The sequence below is a fragment of the Schistosoma haematobium genome, chromosome ZW (genome assembly GCF_000699445.3).
Source record: "Schistosoma haematobium chromosome ZW, whole genome shotgun sequence".
In the NCBI taxonomy this organism is placed as follows: Eukaryota; Metazoa; Platyhelminthes; class Trematoda; order Strigeidida; family Schistosomatidae; genus Schistosoma; species Schistosoma haematobium.
Genome location: NC_067195.1, coordinates 65,755,346 through 65,776,227, shown reverse-complemented (window position 1 = coordinate 65,776,227; position 20,882 = coordinate 65,755,346). Strand labels below are relative to the sequence as shown.

General features: G+C 31.2%; 1 protein-coding gene across 1 annotated transcript in view; it reads right to left on the bottom strand.

Annotated features, from left to right (window-relative positions):
- Positions 1-20,508, bottom strand: part of MS3_00004172 (uncharacterized protein) — a 55,838-nt gene extending 35,330 nt beyond the window's left edge. Inside the window, exon 1 of the mRNA XM_051212072.1 lies at positions 19,884-20,508. The gene's annotated coding sequence lies outside the window, so the exon portion shown is untranslated. The remainder of the gene's footprint in view (positions 1-19,883) is intronic.
- Positions 20,509-20,882: the final 374 nt, after the last annotated feature.

The window sequence follows — 20,882 nt, the reverse complement described above, 5'->3', positions numbered from 1 at the left end:
TCAAATTATGTAACAAAACTCGAAACCAGTAGCTTAGCAATGTCCATTATTTATCCTCCACTTTTAGTGTTCATTTCGGAATATTTTTATTTTTCGATTACATTCCTGACGTCAGTGTTCCCAAAAACATTAATGTAATCACCTCTATTTATCTCATGTGTTGGTATGCTGTGCGATGATTAAACCAAGGCATATGTAATTTATTTCCGTCTACCTATCTATCTATTGATCTATCAATCTAATAATTTGTTCTCATTTTGAAGTAATAATTCTGCTAATTTTCAAAACGTTTAAGAATAATTATCCAGAGTTCAAGTTTAAAGTAGACCCCTATGTTGTTTGCTTTAATGACAATGATTGCTTTGCAAGTAAATCATCCAGCTCAAAGAGTGGAATACTAACAAAAGCATTTGTTAAAAATCTTTTCTATTAATTCATAGTACATATACATTTATATGACTATTCTTAATTGTCGTTACATATTACTGAATGTCAGTAGATCTTATTACGTATATCATATAAATTAATGTGAAGAGAAAACAATACTTAGTAACTCAATCTCCTTTAAACAAATGTCTACTGAGTTTAATTGTTGAATTGTTTTTCTTTTTAACATACTAACCTGGTGGACATATCCAAATTAGTTATCTTCATATACATTTCGTTTTATTTATAGTCTAATAACTTATTTTACAATAGGCTAGAATGTCAGCAATAATCACATGCCCTTCAGTACAAACATACTGGTTTATTGAGTAGTTTGAAATAATGTTTTTTTTTTCATTTTTGCTATACTTTTAGTGTTCGATAGGCATATAAGATTACTATAAGCAGAAATGGATAGTGGTCATCAATGGAATCCAAGATTATTGTTCTTTTATTTTATTATGAAGTATGTATTAATTTTTTTTTTGGGTGGGGGTGTTTCGATGGATACATTATGTGTTTTAATTGTAAGTAACTATCAATGACTTGTAAAACATGAGTAGTTGGGTAGAATATCATTTTGAATTTCCTAATAATAACTTGGTAAGCTAAATTTTGATATCCATAGTAAAATGAACTAATTGAATAAAAACGTTTAGAACCCTCTCAAGAGTTATAACATCGTATGAGGTTCTTTGTATTATTGAATGAATATTCTAAAGAAGATGAAAAGATAAACGTTTGACTAATAACATTTTTTGAATGACCTCAACTAAGGAAAAAAAATTGATTTCAGTGAACTTCTATTTATGAGTATATATATCATAACAAAGTAATATTTAGATCATTTTAAACCAATTTACTGATATTATGATTGTACTCTTAGGCTTATGAATATACATTAAAAACAATTACCCCTAAATACAAACAAACATAAATGCTTTTCTTAATGTAATTTCATTTTATAACCATCTTACTCACTAAAATAAATCTCTTTTGGTATATTGATTAAAAAAGAATTGTTCTATCAAAACAAAAATGATGTGTAAAATCAATGTTTAAATATTTTGATAAGTAAATACAAAATATATAGAAATGTGTCTTTCAAAATATATTTTAGTTTTATACTTGAATTCATGAGTCAATTGAAACTAGCCGACTATGAGAAACCTGAAAGAACTAGACAGACATTTAGGTCATCGTATGGGACTCATCAGGAGTGTATATTCACGATCACGCTTTCTGAGATTCGAACTTAGGACCTATCGGTCTCGTACACGAACGATTAAGCATAATAAGATGAAACGACCGTCCAGTGCTGCCAGGTTTTTCATGGTTGTCTAGCTTCGATTGACTAATGAATTCAACTTTAGAATTACTAAAATCTCCACATAACTAACTTCTGATAATATTCTAGTTTTATTTGATTTTTACTATTGCATCAATTCATTTCGAGACAATTTTTTTTCTAAAATGAACTTATCTTCACAAATTATCTAATTAAATAACATTGCAATAGGTTTGAATTTACTAGTGTAACATTTTGTTTTAATCCACATAAATATGAAGAAATACTAATAATATTTGATTTGAGGTTAGTATTGGAAACTAAAACACTCATTTCGTCCTATTAAGGACTTTATACCTGTGCAGTGTCGGTTACTATGTTAAGCACGTATAAGTTATTCGAGCATCGGGATACCTTTAACTTGATAAGAAAATTTTTGTTCTATATTGTTTTGCTTTTTATCTAAACACTACTTTCAAAGTCCTATATTGTTGCACGATTAAACAATACTGCCTATGATCAAAAGGTATAACACGAAACAGGATGAACGTTTTATGAAAAATTATATGAAGTTTCTACTCATTATCAAAGCATTTTTAATTGAAACATTTATTTCATAACCTTAATGATACTATTCACATTTCAATACAATAGAATTAGTAATAAACCCAAATAATAAACTAAATCCCAAAATGAGGTTAATTGGCATTCACATAATTTTCTTGTCGATTAGAGTTAAATCTTTTTCTTTTTTAATTGTAGCCTGATTATTAACCTAGATTTTATCTTAATGACCTTAGTTGTTGGATGAATAAATAGTATTTAGTGTAAAGAGCTTATTGCTCTAAATACTGTTTTATTAAATGAGAAAAAATCACATGTGAAGAACATGGATCTACGCTAAAACTAAAGGATTTTTAAAATTTGAAGTTTTAATTCGGTCAACACTTATTTATAGAGTTAATATTAGCAGCAACAAAAAAACATTATAAAATAAACTTAATGTTTAGTAGATTTATGTTACACTTAAATCAAGACTAATGTACGATTGAAAATTATTCTCAATTTTTCAAGTGTATATAACTAAGCTTTCATGTAAATCATCATCATGGTAAAATAATCATTGATTTCGAATTAGATAGTAACCATAATACCTGTTAAATATTTCATAAATCATCCTTCGCATTTCACATAAATAGAAGAATAGCTTAGTCACAATTGATTGATCACTGGGTGGTGATCAATGTCATGCTTGTCTAGTCTTTATTAGTGCAGATCGAATGCTATCGATCATGTTGCAATGTGGTCACCAGTCTAGGTGACTCGACACTGCGGGCACTATATATTGAGATTTAGATGGTGGTTGGAGGTAGTCAACAGGAAACCCTGCACTAATAAGGACTAGACAAGCATGACATTGATCACCACCCAGTGATCAATCAATTGTGATTACATCTCAGTCCTACAGGAGGTCAGTCGCGGTTCGGATAGCTCAGTGGTAACGTCTCTGACTGTGAAGCTGGGTGACACGAGATCGAATCGGCCAGGGAGCATCAGTTCCCTCAAGATTACAGGCACACCTTGCTGACGAGTGCCAAGTAGCACGAAACCCGGGTCCAGGGTTTCCTGTTGACTACCTCCAACCACCATCTAAATCAGAATAGCTTAGTTTATTACATGGATTTTATGCAAGTCATTATATTACTGTTTAATCCTCAGCTCTTGAAACTGAATTAGGATTACAGTTATCATTTTACATTTAGATACTATGTTATAGAATAAAGTAGATTTGGGTGAAAATTAATAATGAAATACTAACTGGTTAAAATATAATTGGTAAACTGGTCTTACGATTAAGTACAGCAGAGTACCTGAAAAATTGCTATGAATGAACATTATACAACTAGTGTAGCAATAATGATAATAATAATAATAATAATAATTCAGTTTGCAAGTAATTAAGTTTAGAAATGTGACTTTTCATCCTTGATGAGATTAGATTAACTTTTTACCAGTGAGACCATTAAACAATGTTTGTCTCTGAAAAGGGGAGATAACTGACATTATAGTACACGAAAATAAAATTCCTCATCAATTTATGTTTGTATTGATTGTTATGAGGTGTTTGGTCACGTTTTATCTTTCAAGGCTATCGAAAATATAACGTTTTATTTTTGATTAAAAATTCATTGATTCAAACGAAACCACACATATTCTTTTCACACAAAAGGTGACAGGAAATAAGTGACAATGGTTTGGATTTTAAGGTCAATTAAACGAATCCAGAACTGAGTACAAAACATGTCAGCTGTAGGAGAACCAAACAAAAATGAACCTAAAATTGAACTGCTGAAAAGACTAGATTGAGGATTTGACAATGATGGACTCGCTCCAGAAATAATGTTATTCTGGGTACTTGAATTAGGTGAGCGAAATAAAGTAGAGGTAGCTTGATTTGCAAAAGCTGTATTACTAAATGCTTTGCCAAAAGCACTTTGTGCAGAATTTTGAGGTGTTGAATTTCCACCAAGACTTCAGCTTGACACAGAGAATAAATTATTTGTAGGTTGTGTATCGGATCCCATAGGTGAGCCTAAGAGGCCAGCACCCCAATTAGCTGAATTAGATGTAATCTGTTGAGAATTGACGGTCGCCGCTTCCGCAAAAAGACCACCGAAAACTGAAGAGACGGATTTAGTCAGTGTTTTATTGAAAGCCTCACTTTTCGAAATAGGAATTCCAGTGAGACAAATCACAGTATTCGCATGTGAAACGGTGGTTACATATTCCGTATTAATCGAAGAAAGACAACTGATTTGCATTGCCAAACAAAAAGATATTTGTACCAGTGCTGCAGGTTGATGAAACAACAGTAGTGGCTGTAACCAAATTTGGTGCACCGAATAATGGTCTACTGTTGAATGTAACATTGGACTTTGTTGTAGTATTTGAATTTGTAATTATTGTACTTGTAGTGTTCAATGGTATACCAGTGTAAAGAGAACTTAATGAAGAACTTATCGCAGTATTGGTAGTGACAGTACTGATAACTTGACTTTGTCCAGACCCAAACATTATACCTGAACTACCACATACTGGAGCTAGTAAAAGTGAGGATAGTCCAGGTGATTTAGAAGAAACAGTAGTAGTTTGAGGCAAGTTAACTGAAGAGATGTTTGGAACAAGATTTTCTTTCTAAATTTCATCTGTTTCTTTACATGGTGAAGCATTATTGAAATCATTCGATGGATTGGTGACAATAGGTTTAGGAATAACTAAAGGATTGAACAATGAACTGATAGTAGGAATAACTGGATTAGAATTGATGAAACTTGTTTCATTGATTGTTGTGACAGATGTTATAATAGAATTATTAGTCGTAGTGATAGTAGGTTCAGTATTTTGAAAAACTGGATTAGTGACTTTAGAACTGTTTAGGTCGAATAGTGCAGACGATTGAGCTATAGAAGCACCGCCACTAGATGTACTCACGATCAGCAATTATGATGGTGTTTGCGGTTTAAATAAAGTAGATTTTACGAATAGATTACCACTATCATTGGCAGTTAAAGATACAGTGAAAGCTGACGTGATATTTGGTTGAGTGAATAAGGGCTATTGAATTGGGTTCATCCCTAGTGAGAAAGATTGTTGGAACGTAGTAGTGTTTGGATAATCTTCTTTGACATTTGAAACTGATGTAGAATTTACTAATGATGATACAGTTGAACTGATAGCAATCTGATTTCTTGTCAAATTAAAAGCTATATTTGATGGTTTACTACTAATGATAGAAGTAGGATTATTAGAAGAAAGAGGTGTAGATAATGATGATGGAACAGCTTCATTTTTATTGACAACTTTCACACTTTTCTCAGTCGATGGCTTAGAAGGGGTTTCGGGAACAATGGAGACTTCTGTGTTAGGGGCAATTTCTGCTGAGACAACAAGTAACTGTTCTAATTTGGAATTCTTCATATTTCCAGGAGACGAGGTAGTTTTCATCTTTGAAAGATTTAATGTTGCTGACTACACATCGGAAAATGATTGGCTTTGGTCTTTGACAGTTTCACCTTCGGGTAAAATGGATGGATTAAGTTCTGACGGATAAATAACAGGTAATTTTTGATTAGAAAATAGACGTAATAAAGCTTGATCTCGTTCAATTTGCATAGTTCGGAGATTAAGACTGGAAAAGAAGAGGAGCTTTGTATTTTCCTTCGACGTTGCCGTGCCTACCGTCATGTCGATAAAGCCTGGAAAGAACAGGCCGTCGGTGAAGTCAAAGTTCTTGTACAACCTTGTACTATGCCTACAGATGCTGCAAACTTTTAACCACGTGATGAGGTTTCATATTGTTTTCACATTATTTCTTTATTATCCTTGTCTCCTCTTACCGTTCATTTCTAGTCTAGCTGACCTTTAATTTTATATATCGTGGATGCGCACTGCTGAGGAGTCCCACACTAGGACGAAACGGCCGTCCATTGCTTCCAGATTCTCCATGGTGGTCTAGCTTCAATTGACTGGTGATTTCAACCTGTGGAAGTTATATATAAATGTTCTTAACACGTTTATGTATGAGATTGTTTGAAATGTATTGCGCTAATATATCATATAGTTCTGATAATCGTCTTCTTATTACACTATCGAAATTTATCAAGGGGACTAATTGCTTTAAATCCTAAATTCACACGCTTTAAACGATGCACTTTGCCCTTAACCTGGCCATTTTTCGGAAGGGAATTTATCGAAAAGAATATTCTTCGTTCAAATATTAGTCTTTTAACATGAGTCGGTTAAATGTGAATCATGTGAAAAGTTCACGATGTGAATATAAATGATTGAACGAATTGTGTGTATGTATGTGTTAGATTGAATTATTAGTAGTTGGTATTAGATGTTAATTTTGTTTTTATATGAAGGAAAAATAAAAGTGCAAGTTAAAGGTTGAAAAATTGTTTCTGAATCATCGATGTGTATGTAAAGTGAGAATCATCGAATACATAATTGTATTGCTAAAATAACCCACACTAATTTCAGTCAGGATAACGATGTATGTGAAATCAACAGGTTAGATAGTAAAAGGGTCCAATTACATGTTAACGAATACTTGTCAAGTAGTTGCTAGTTGAATACCATCCTTCTGTTCAGGCTGATCTTATTCGCCCATATATACAGCGCTTCGCTGTCAATCATTCTTTATGTGTGTCAAAACGTTTCTGAAGTATATTGGTCCATTCAAAATTGATGTTGTGTCCTGATTCCAATGCATGTAACGCTATAACCGACTTATTCTCAAGATTCTTTAGATCAAACGAGAATTTAGGAACATTTTTCGAACACTGTTTCTGTTCCTTCAACCTCACATTCGATTGTCTTGAAGTTTCTCCCACATAAACTGCATTACAATGATGACAGTTGATATCATAGACAATATTCTATTGTTCTTCCTTTTAAAATCCATCCTTAACCTTGACTAATGCCGACCTTATGGTGTCACAAGCCCAAAAATACACTCTTATATCATAGTTGTTTAGAAGCCTCTTAATTTATTCCGATGTCTAACTACGGTATGAGATGACCATGGTAGACTTCCAATCTTTCGATATACATTCTAGTTTAGTTTTTCTTCCACTTCTAATAATAATAATAATAGTCATTTTAATGACTATTTCTTCTAAGAATTCGGTAAACCATATCCTTACTACATGTTCGGTTTTGAATCTACATCATCTCTGAAATAATATAAACACAAATGGGGCATATATAAATACAGGATTTAAGTTTAATGAAAAGTCTACAAAGTTTGGACGAAATCAAAGATGAAATTAAGTCTTGCACATTTTGTTTTAGTTGGGGTATTAAGTACTTTGAAATTTTTGTCTGACTGAAGCAATAATTATTGGTAAAATATACTTAATTCTCACAATGCATATTTTTTTCATTTCAAGATCTCTACAATCTACTAAACAACATATGTGTGACACTAATGTCTTTAGGAAAAAAGACATGAAAGTAACACCTACAGTTGTTTATTTACGTTAATGGCCTTTTTAAATTTGGATTGTTTTGATGTCATATTTGAAGGTCAAACTATTTTCAATAGGTTTTTATTTTGCATTTAAATAAAAAAACTAACCATAAAAACAAAAATCAGTTTGGTAAATAACAGACACAGTAACAAACACAAAAGTTGTTTACATATTGGTATGAAATTGAATGAAAATCAAACTCAGATTACCAAATGTATAATCAATACTTGTGTCATATGTATTGAGATAAAACATTAAAATATTAGGAAAGAAATCTGGGAAAGTGTATGATTTTGATGTACTTGTTCAATAGTACAACAAATTGTCTATTTCAAACATTCATATTTTCTGAATTTTATTAGGCCTCAAAACGAATATGAAAGTAAAGCCAAATCCAAGACTTTTCTAAGGGCGACCAAATTTGTACGCATTGTAAGTAGAGGTGGATGTTGGTGAGTAATGAAACCGAGTATTCGTGTTCCGTCTTATTCAAAAGTTATTAGCTAAATATATTTGCTGAAAGAGACTGATCGAGTGAAGTCTTAAACATTGATGAGAAAATCCAAACAACCAACATGTTTTAGCATTACAGATAGTTGCTTTGGAGAACTTTTTCAGATTTCATATTAGCCACATCTGAATAATCGCCATGACAATAAGGAAGATGTGTAAGTGAACTTTAATGGTTACTTCGAATCGGTCATATTTATGCACTTCTTTTCACTTAAGAATTTGATCTTCTAAACAAAATTACTCATTTTAGTGAAGTTTCTCAAGTTCAACTCTATTCTGGATAAAGTTACACGTTTTTCAATCTTAAAATTGAGTGTTTAAAAATTTGTTAAAAAGAATTTCACGTACGTGACTAATTTGACACTTATTTTTATTTCAGTAGTTGGAATCATGAGTGAATTGAAGCTAGACCACCATGGAAAATCTGGAAGCACTGGATGGCCGTTTCGTCCTAGTTTGGGACTTCTCAGCAGGTGGAGTTGGATATTAACACCGTTCGATGCTAGCTCAGTGGTCTAATGTTTAAGCGCTCAAATCTCGCTTGGTGGGGGCGGGATCGTGGATGCGCACTACTGAAGAGTCCCATACTAGGACGAAACGGCCGTCCATTGCTTCCAGGTTTTCCATGGTGGTCTAGCTTCAATTAACCCATGATTTCACTTATTGAACTTACCAAAATCTCCACAAAGCCCCTTCTGATACTTATTTTATAATTCATTTTCTTTAATAAAAACTAACAGTCTGAATATTTTATCCTGACAGTTCATGTAAACATTCGAGTATCTAAATCCGATATATTAATGAACTGTTTCAAGATGAAAACTTCCTAGAAAAGGTTGTTAATCCCATTTTCTCAAATAATTAAGTTAATTTTTATAAGATTCAAATGTTAAACAATTTGAAAATGTTTATTCTAAGGTTTACTTTGAAGCAGAACTTCAATTGTTCTGAGTATAATTCCAATCAGTGTAAATAGTATATTTTGTTTTTGAAAAAGAATTTTAAAAACCAGTTATTTTTAATAAAAAATAATTGAAATTGTACTATCCATTTATGCTTTATTATATTGTTTAAAGAATAGGCTACAGTATGGAAATGATATTTAGGTAAGTGTATCTTTGTTTAACCTTCTTTGGTTATCTTACTAAAGTACATAATTTTTTTCAATAATAAAACTCGAACATATTTTATTTATCAGGATTAAATGATCTAATAAGTAGTTCATTCAAAATAATTTGATAGTTGAATTCATTAGTCAGTTGAAGCTAGATCACCATGTAAAATTTGAAAGCACTGAACGGCCGTTTCGTTCTAATTTGGTTAAACGTTCGCGCTTGGTTCGAATCCCGCGAGGCGGGATCATGGATGCGTACAGGTGAGGAGTTCCATACTAGAACGAAGCGGCCATCTAATGCTTCCAGGTTTTCAATGGTCGTCTAGCTTCAATTGATTCATCGATCCAACTATTAAATTACTATAGTATCCACAATAACCCTTCTCTGATTATAATCATTCAAAATAGACCTGTCGTGGTATTGAAATAAAATTAATAACTACTGCTTTATCTAATTTACATTACAATTTTGTTTTTTTTTAATAAATTTATTTATTTAATATTTAAATATGGTGATGTTTGTTTAGAAGGCGTTTAAATGGGAAGGAATAATGGTCATCAAAGTAATTTTGGAGACGGATCAATATAATTAGTTGAATAAAGAACGATCAATCTGCTTGTATTTCAATATGATTTTATAGAAATTTAATACACTTAGCATTTGAATAAAAATATTTAAGTTGCTGAAATTATTGAGTCAAATTCGCTGTTTTATATAACTAAATCCATAGTTTATTATTATTATTAGTGGCTTTATTCGATATTTTATTTTTGGTACAACAGAATTCTCAGCACAAAGTATTTCAACAAGTTTCCGTTTCTTATTTATTGGTCGATCCTGACGATAAATATTGAATGGTCGCCAGTTGAATGTTAGCAGTTCAGGAATTAACATCTGAATAATGTATATTCTTTTCGATGCATATCGTTAGCAACCATGATGTCTCTGGGTTCTTTTGTATTTTGTACGGTGAAATGTCATAAACTTTACACAAACGCATGTGAATAGGTTATGAGACTAATAGGCACAATAATGTGTTAAAACAAACAAGAAAACAGATAACTTGTTGAAATATCCAAATGGTGGGAACAGGTAGCCCAGATATTCAAACAGGCCGCCTTATACTTATCTAGAAAATCTTTTCATTCTACTCATCACAGTATGATATCAATATATTTATTTGTAATTGAAAGTTAGTAAATACTCAAAAACTGTTTTGTCCTAGTTTAGGAAATCTATTGTAGTGTACTTCCATAACCTTGTATTTGATCAAGAGAATGAAAAAACTTTAGATTTAATGGTAAGCAATTGTTTTATCGAATTCAACAATTTATTCAATTTAGTAGACTTTACAAATAAATATGACATATTAAAGCCTAAATGTTTTAACTCTATAAGATAAAGGTTAATGTATTTTAGACTAATTATATCCAAAGTTGTCCGATGCATCAATTTACAACTTAAATAGTTGACCTAGATTTGAAAAAAAAAACGATTTGTTTCATTTCTAAGGTGAAGTGAATAAATATGTTTTTGATTCAATGTTGCTTATTAAAAGAAAATGGGATTGCTTTTTTTCTAATTAGGTTAATATTATATTATACTAGAGAAAATAATTGTGATATTCTTTAATGATATAATCAAAGAGATAATGAAAGGGTAATTATGAAATGAATAAATGTCAGAATTATTTATTTTATTCAATAATTCTCTTAAATGATTTATTAATTCAATCGATAGATTTGTTATGTTCGTCAAGCTTCAATGCTACTACTAATTCGTCTTACTCAGAACGGAACGAAGAATTAAGCAACCAGAGACTCGATAGGCTATACTGGTCCATTATCCCCAACTCAGCTAACTCGATCCAGAAGTCTTGGTAAGATGTAGAAAGTGTATTCTACAGGCAACCAGAAGATACCAGGTCAATCAGGCACACAAATCAAGCGTATTTATACAAATATATATAATCGATATTGCCATAGAAGTTTTTAAACATTTAATCGATAAGTTCGTCAATCGACTATGTGCGTGGGTGGTAAGAAATGCCTAAGCATACATCTTTATACAAGCTCCACAAAGATAAAATTACAAAATATGAGTTATGAGGATCTAACGTCTCCAACAAGATTGCTCTTAATATAACTCAGTTGTTTGATGTTATCCAATGTGAAATGGACAGTCTTCAGTACAATTAGCAAACATTACTCTGATTTTATACTACACTGTACAAGTAAAATGAAAGCACAATAAATATTCCGTGTTGTTCCTTATTCAACAATCAATGGCCCAAGTAATATTAACTTTGTTTGGACTGTTAAAAATACTGAAGAAGGTAACTGACTAATTTTTTCACAAGATAATTTATTATAAAATCCCATAATTACGTTCGTTGTCTAATTAAATCAGTGTGATTAAGTAATTCGAAGGTAGAGTTATTGCTGACCGACAGAAGCTTGTTCTCTTTCGTTTCCAGACTTATACTAAAATATCGTCTTATTGTCTAAATATTAACCATTTAAACGCAAGAAGACTCTGATTGGTCAATGATGACATTAAATGATGGATACGTTTACGACTGAGCTCTAAAAAGGTAGACTACTGAAATCTGACTCGGTTTGTGAGGTTCATATAAAATTCATTTTTAATAGATCCTAATGATTATTGAATTATAAAGTGTAGAAAACCCTGACTAAATAGTTTTCCAATACAATTGATTTCAGTGATCTTTCGATTAGTATTCCTTTAAAATAAGGAATATCTTATATTTATGTTTCAGCATATCCTCTGTAGTAATTCGTTAACTTACAGTAAAAAGCATTAATTTTGCTTTCAATTTTATAAACTAAGTTATACAACGTTTGCATCAGTTGGTCAAAAATATTTATATGGATTTTCTTTGAGTATTATTTTGAAGTGAAGATTGTTTATAAAACATATGGGACTATACTGTTAAGATAAGGTTTTTGAACTTTTAAACTATCTATAAGTATGAATATATATGCTGTCAGCCAAGCTGCATAGATAATCTGGCATACGTAATCTAAGAAATTATTTTTATTTACATAAATCATAATAATCACTTAACAGGCAATAAAACACAATTCAAATAAAAGGAGAAAATGTCTAGCCCGTTTACAGATTTTGTAAATTCATCATCTTTAAACAGAATATGTAACAATTTGTTGCAAAATAAGGAATTAATAAGAAACCTATGAGCGTCGACGATATGAAAAGGTCTTGGATTCGAATCTCACGAGGTAAGGTCGTGGATGCGCACTATTGAGGTGTCCCACACTAGAATGTAATGGTCGTCTAGTGCTTCCAGGTGGTTTAGCTTCAATTGACTCATGATCTCACTTATTAAGATATGAAAATTGTTGAACTGATAACAAATTAAGAGCCCTAATATAGCTTCTCGAATACATGAAATACATTTAAAGAATTTATTTTATCATATTACATAGTTAATTTCTTTTATGATCACCACTTTGTTTAGTTTCCATTAGATGATTTCAATTTGGATCGGATCTTAAGTATGAATAACGGTTTATTTACATTATCAGAAGGGGTTTTGTGGAGATTTTAGTAATTTCAATAGCTGAAATCATGAGTCAATTGAAGCTAGACCAACATGGAAAACCTGGAAGCACTGGATGACCGTTTCGTATTATTGTGGGGCTCCTCAGTAGTGCGCATACACGATCCCGCACTCCGTGAGATTCAAACCCAGGACCTCTCGCTCTCGCGCACTAACGCCTAACCTCTAGACCACTGAGCTGGTCGACATCCAATGGTGTTAATGTCTAACTTCAACTAATCCACAAAATTGCGCCACCTTACATCATTGTCTTCAGTGAATTGATATCTCACAACAGACCTGGTTGAACCCCACTGGTAACAGCTTCTCACTAGAACTCCAGGAATATCTCTTGAAGTCAGTCACTAGTGAGCAGATGATTATTATCAGAACGGGTTTTGTGGCGATCTTAGAAATTTCACTGATTTCACTGCATCCAGGTTTTCCATGGTGGTCTAGCTTCAATTGACTCATGATTTCAATCAATGAAATTTATTTACATTAATTTATGTTTTTGAGACAATGGTCAAATAATATAAAATCATCTTTTTTGTAAAACAAAAGCTGAGTTAAATACATTTTTACTAGATATGAAATAATATCTATTGTGAATCAATGTCGAATACATGAAAACTTTGTAAAACTACAGTAAAAGATCACATACATAATCGTTCGAATCATTGAATTTTTGTGTTAGGACAGTAATCTAATATTTGTACTTCTAAATAATTCTTCGAATTATGTAACTGTTTTGGACGATAATCATTATCCCAAAAAAATATAGATAAATTTACACAAAAATTCACATGGAAGGTGTTACATAAAATATTTTTTTCGGGAAAAAATTGACAGAACACTCTTACGTTTCGAAGAAATGTTCACCATCGGAATGATAGTCCAAGAGTGAAATCTTTGTGATGATTCTTTATAAGTTATATTTTGAATGATAAATCATACTTTATTGATGTACTATTTGAATATTAACGTGTATATTTGAACATTAAAAAGTTTAAATATAAGGTACCTCTCCAAAATTCTGTCAATTTCAAGTATTTTTTATGTATAAATATAATATCAAATCAATTAGTTTCTATAGGGAATTTGTTATACACCTCAGTTAATGATAGTTTAATAATATTTAGCTTTTTTCATTGTTTTTATTCTTATGCAATGTAGACCATTAACGAACTCTTTTCATTTCCATTTTGTTTTAGTTAACATGAAGATAAATGTAAGTTTAAAAGAGTTTAATTAATTCATCACAATTGATTGATCACTGGGTGGTGATCAATGTCATGCTTGTCTAGTCCTTATTAGTGCAGATCGAATGCTATCGATCATGTTGCAATGTGGCCACCAGTCTAGGTGGCTCAACACTGCGGGCACTATATATTGAGATTTAGATGGTGGTTGGAGGTAGTCGACAGGAAACCCTGGACCCAGGGAGCACCAGTTCCCTCAATATTACAGGTACACCTTGCTGACGAGTGCCAAGTAGCACGAAACCCGGGTCCAGGGTTTTCTGTTGACTACCTCCAACCACCATCTAAATCTTAATTGTCATGTTTTATGCTGGTACATTTTAACTAGACAACAAATACTTAACTCAAATAATTTAACATAGAAATATACGATCTAAATTTCTAAAAATTCTGATATGTCCGCAACGCTTAATACTTGTACTTGAAATAGGGAACCCACTACAATTCCCGTGATAGTAATTAGGAATACCAAAGACTAGTACAAGTGAAGGATTATTCCCTCAAACATCTATGATTGTAGGCGAAAACACGCACATACTCATTTATATACCGGTATGCAAACCAATTTGGTTATTAATTGTAAAAAAATAAAGTCACAAAAATGCTCAGAACTATAACAGAATAACATGCGGCATATTATACTGAATAAAACTGCATTCGAGTCCGGAGTGAACATCAACTCTGGGATGCAGGTATATCCAACTGACGAGTCCTAAATTGGATGAAACGCAAGTTTCGGATTCCAGTGCTAGCCACTATCCGTTCTTCCTTATAATGCTTGTAAATTAAGGCAATGTCGAGGCAATACACATAGTATGCACATATGCCAATAAGAGATTGTTCAATTGCAGTCCTAAATATCAATGGAAAGATTCAAGTAAAACAATACCAAGTGAATGAAATCAATTTTGTCTAGTTAATAATTACACTAAAAATGGAAGGAAAAATTATTCTTATCAGTTATCATTCTGAATTAAAAAGGAAAATAACATTTTGCAACAACTAAATTGAATTAAGAAAAAAACGTAATATCACCAATTTATCCTGTTATGTCAAATTTTTTCTTAAACAATTGGCTATAAATTAAATTTAAGCCTGAATAGGTCTACCAATCAATATTTAGATAATGACAAGTGGTTAATACTCAAATAGTTGATCTGTCAATCAAATAACACAAACCATTTCAACATGTAACATTTCATAACTTCTTGTTGTAAATAATCAACCTTGTGAATATATATTTAGCTATAGCTATAATCAGAAATTATGATCCATCCTCTTGTTAATAATTATTTATTTACTTGAACACATAAATACTGGTCCAGAGGGCCACCCAATACATATGCGCCACGCATGTCATTTGATTTTTGTGTGGGCTGTGATACTCCAAGGGTACCCAGACCAAAACAGGTAGTCTTCTTAGGGAGCCACACTCGGAGCCTTCGACCTAAAGGTCTGATCCACAAGGCAATGGGACAACATCCGGAGATGCAGTTCCACGGTAGCCGGTGACCAATAATTGGTTCATACGCCATTTGTTCCTTCAGGATACTGGAGCCCATGTACATCATTGTTTTAGAGTCAGGGTTTTCCAACTCCCCTAAGTAAACTCTCCGTGTCCACCGGCCCGGTTAAAACACCGGACATTCGCTTTTCGTCCTGTTGATTATGTAAAAAACACCGTCGACACGAGAAGGCAGTGAGTAGGACTTCCCTGACAGAGGCTGTATACGCGTAGCCATATGAAAGCATTTCGAGAGGGAGAACGGACTCTCCCCCACCCTCAGCCATAGCAGGGGATTTGGGGACAGCTTGAGGACTATTATTTATATGGAAATTAGTTCGAACTTCTTTAAGTGATAATAAAATCCCAAACATTAAACATACAAATGTATTAGAAATGTATAGTTCTACTTACGAAATATTATTTTCATAATTCTTCAGTTTATTTTTAGTGAAAGCAACACATCACGATGATTAGTTCTTATTATTACCAAAATACCATCAAGCAAATTCATTACAGGTGTTCCGCTATCTCTAACCTCAAATTTCACTATGATTAGCTGTAAAATGTTTTTCTTCTCATTCTTATTCAGAAATAAGTAAGCATTCTCTGTGAGCTTGAATTTTGAAGTTGGATTTTAAACATTATGGAAACCACGAAATGACAAAGAAGAAAAACAATAAAAGCTTAAAAAAAATACAGTTGCATTAGCAGACTAAACAACTGTCCATTTTTCTTTACATTATCAAGATGAAATATGTTGAGAGTGAAATTTAATTGTAACTTTTGAAGAATTTAAAATCTTGAAAAATTCAGTAGACCATAATTTCTTTGGTGATTTTCAGTTCTACATTTTATTTCGAATTGTATTAAAGAAAAATACAGGAAACATTCAGCGGAAACATAACAATGAAGAAAACCAGTTGTTTATTATGAAAAGAAAAGAAAAATGGGGAAACAATTGATAACTTTCAAATAACATTGAACAACATTCAAATGTTGTAGTAGTCATTTCTCGATCAATATTGAAGGTATTTGCATAGTTAAGAAAATCATTTTATGAGTCTTATCAATCTAACAACAACAACGATAATAACAACAACAAAAAAAAGTGAATTCTTTGGATGAACATATGTGCATAGTTACATTAATTGTTACGTAAATACTTTTATAATTATGTATTTCTACTTTATTCAGGATAACTATCGAAAATAACTAGAATATTTATTCAGTTGCCATCTGGCGATTCTTTTAAATGGTATTCACTATATTTTCAAGTCAATAATTCCAACTTTTATCACTATATGTATATAAATTATATAGAAAAATAAAATGTTATTTCTACTCTCGAATATACAATAACGAGCGTAATACTAAAAGAGGTTATGATGATAAAACATACTAAAGAATATTATTACTCATACTGTATCAATAAAAGGTCTGATCACATAAACTACTCTGATAATTGACCGTTCATATATTTAAGTTGACTTTCAAACGAGGTTGTGTTGTACACAATAGATGTGGGCCCTGATAAGTTGTTTGATATTCTGTAGTGTTTAGAAATTTTACGATGGAGTTTATTCTGTAATGAAAATAATCTCCAGGTTAAACCAATCTCTAGCACTTATCTGTTTGAATATATTTATTTACGTAACTATTTCTTGATCTTTAAAATGTTGAATGGGTTTACTATGCGCAAATGACACTTAAACAACTATGTTAAGATAAGAATGAATGAACGCTTATTACAGTGAGTCGTTAAATTGAACAAAATGCATCTCAATTGGTTTACTGAAATGAAAATGTACTTTGATTTAGTTGGTAAAATATAATCACAAGTAAGTGTACATATGAATTTCTCATCAGGTAAATAAAACTAAATATGCTTGTAAGTACTTAATTATTCAACTACCATTTAATCTCGCGTTTATTCAACTGGTATTGTGGTTTGCACTACTGATCTTGATAGATATAATTAGTATGTATCATCAATCGAAAGTGAAATGCCTAACAGCAGAAGGTTAAGAAGATCGAAGAGAAGAGAATGATAACAGAAAATGATTGAGGTGGAAACGAAGAAGCAATCAAGTCTAAGTCGATTGATTGACATGTTACAAATGAAGTATTTACTGTACTGTTCACAGATTTTACTAAGATATTCTGTAATTAAGTAATATGTTGTTGCTCTAAGTGGTGTTTAGTTTATTAGTAGAAAAGTGAAAATAGAAAAATAATAGAGTTTATGATTAGATTTACCTCATATAAATAACATTGAAATTTAAGCCTAAATGATTCATAGCATGAAATAATAAGTGAATGACCTATTTCTGTATAGAGAATAAACAAGTCGATTTAAATTGAATAAGATTTAATGACTGTTTTAGCAATATGATAATATATATTGATGATATACATAGTCTAACTTATCTATACAACTTAAATATGATATGTGAATATTCGTCAAGATGAGAACGAATAGTTTGACAGAAATTGGGCGCCGAGTAAAGAGAAGTCGTTATATGTGAAAATTATATTTGAAATAATCTTAGTGATTGAAATTTAAATAATTCCAACGTTTCGTCCAGCTAACTTGTCTGAACTTCTTTGATGATTTTGATTTTGATTATTACCCTTAAGAAGTCCAGACAAGTTAGCTGGACGAAACGTTGGAATTATTTAAATTTCAATCGCTAAGATTATTTCAAATATGATTTTCACATATAATGACTTTCAATATGATAATCTAAAAAATAAAACATTTCTTCAAATTTGATCTTATCGTTACTTAATGTTTTATACGTTATCCAACTTACAAATCACATAGAAGAATAACCACTTTGTTTATTTGTATATATCTAATGACGTGATGTTTAAGAACTAATTTGTTTACTGTTACACATACACTTTCTTAATTTTAGTAAGTAAGGATGAAACATGATAGTAAATCTACTAAGTGGTAGTGAAATACAGCAAAATCTATTAACAAAATTACATAGAGAAAACAAGAAGAATTATCCATATATATAATCTTAATACAGTAAGATGAAACATACTAGTCTGCAGAGATAGTGAGATTGATATAAACCAATAGAGAAATTTAAAAAATTAATTATACATTACACTGATTGAAATCATGTGTCAATTGAAGCTAGACCACCATGGAAAACCTGAAAGCACTAGACGGCCATTTCATCCTAGTATGGGACTCCTCAGCAGTGCGCATCCACGATCCCGCACTCCGCGAGGTTCGAACCCGGGACCTATCGCTCTCGCGCGCTAACGCTTAACCTTTAGACCACTGAGCTGGTCGACAGTAAGTTGATATCTCACAACAAACCTAGCTTCAATTGACTCATGATTTCAATCAGTGAGATTTCTAAAATCTCCACAAAAGCCATTCTGTAAATATGCATTAGTAGAATAAAGAGATTCATAAATTGTTTTAACTGAACATTTATCATAGAGCTGATAATAATTTGAAACATGAAATGCAAGTATAAATGGAAGTGGCATTATTAAAGTGTACCATAGTATTTTCTGGATACATACAGTAATAATAAACGATATCAAAATAATATGACGTATAAAGTAATCTTGATATTACTACTTTATATTGTTTAACTAACTTGAAGTTTCACGCTATATATCTCTTTCAAGAAGAATTTGCATACTTTACAGTTTGACTCTACTTATGATATACTGTTCTCCAAGGAAAGAAATTTAATTTCGATAATCAATTGACTACTTTAACAAGTACCGTACAGATATACTAATAATAAAACACAAAAACTATAAAAGTGTCGTGTTTAAATGTACTGTGATAGGTTGAATTAAAGTGTTGAAATGACATTTCATTTTTACTGTGCTTAGAAAGTCAGTTAGTTACATCTTTGGATAAAAATAAAACGTCACTGTTTTTATTACAACAAAACAAGTGTAAAAAGTATTCCATTATGTGATTAACTTATTCTAGTTATTCACTTTCATTTTAGATACAAATAAATTGGAAAACGACAACAAAGTGTAAATTGCACAACTCGATTTTAAATAGTAAAATGTTAAATTTTAAAAAGCGACAACGATGAGACTATAATTTATGAACGAACCAGTCAGATTTAGGATAACAGATCTTGGATTTTGGCGTGAATTTCACTTACCTATTCTTCCAAATAGAGTCTTGGCATTTTAGCTGATGTCAATTCGTGATGAAAACCATAAATCTAAATCCTAGCCGTAACCATCAACTGTAAATCATTCTTTATTCTTCAAACTGCTTTATAACCTTCATTTAGCACTATTAAGTAGATAGACACTCTCCAGGTCACTTTGGCATCACTCAAAGGTCGTCCATAAATTATAGTTTCACCACGACAACTTCAATACAAGAATAACTTATCTTTCAAAGACTTGTTGTTGGACAACTCATTTTTTTCTAAAGATTTCCAAGTATATAATATAATATAATAGATACAAGGTTCGAATATTCTGTAAATATTGTCTTTTATCTTTTGTTTAAATTTATGAGAGTAAATAATGTAACCATAAAAATTTATAAATTCTGTAATCAGTTCCCCATCTTATTGATTAACTCTTGTAATTTGAAGCATTAAAAAGAATATGTAGCAGGAATTGATCAATGTATGTAAGTTAAAATATTTTCAGAAAAGTAATAGACAGTATTCATTAGAGAAAAATGACAAATTTGATCCACTTACTTGGATACATTTATTGACAGAAATATTTTCCCAAAATCAATATTGTTTCATTAAAATAACAATAATCCAAAAATCAATAAGAAATCAATCTAACCTATTTGCGTGTTTTTTTGTTTATTTTTTTGTTGAGTAACAAATTTGTTTGTATTTCCTTGTTTTAAAAAATATATTTTTGTAACATAAAGAGAAATATTATTCTAATATGAATAAACAATTCTTTTTGATTGGTTAATTATTTTAGTAATAAATCTTTCCCAATAAACTAATATTTATATTCTGATTGGATAGATAGGTAGATATTAAATTTTATTTATGATATGATATGATGTTTCCATGTAAGATTTTTAAAATATTTCACTCATTTTTTGTTGTTGTATTATCAATTATTAACCAATCATTCAATCATTTATTTAACATGGTGTCAATATGAATAATCTTTAG